The sequence below is a fragment of the Tupaia chinensis genome, unplaced genomic scaffold (genome assembly GCF_000334495.1).
Source record: "Tupaia chinensis unplaced genomic scaffold, TupChi_1.0 Scaffold143646_1, whole genome shotgun sequence".
Classification (NCBI taxonomy): domain Eukaryota; kingdom Metazoa; phylum Chordata; class Mammalia; order Scandentia; family Tupaiidae; genus Tupaia; species Tupaia belangeri.
In genome coordinates this window covers 1016521-1016865 of record NW_006203494.1, presented here as the reverse complement: position 1 = coordinate 1016865, position 345 = coordinate 1016521, and positions in this window count along the sequence as shown.

Sequence of the window (345 nt, the reverse complement as noted above, 5' to 3'; positions counted from 1 at the left end):
CAGGTGAGAAGTACCCTGGGTAGGCCCCCAGCGGCAGCCACAGCTCTGCGTGGGCAGTTCTTCCCTCCACGCCACTCGCTCACCTCGCCAGGATCCAGTGCTAGTTCGTCACCTGAACCTGAGCTCTGCGAACCAGGGTGCACTGCAGTGCGGGCCTGGCCTTGGGACCTGGCTCTGGGACGTGCCGGACTTTTCTCACCCCGACCGGGGAGAAAGCAGAGGGAGGGCCGTCGTTACGTGTGACAGGCTTGGCCGGAGAGAGCCACTCGGGTGGCCTGGGAGTCAGGGCGTTCTCAGCGCAGCCCTCCTGACTGGAGATCGGGAGCCTGTGATGCGCGTGGCAGT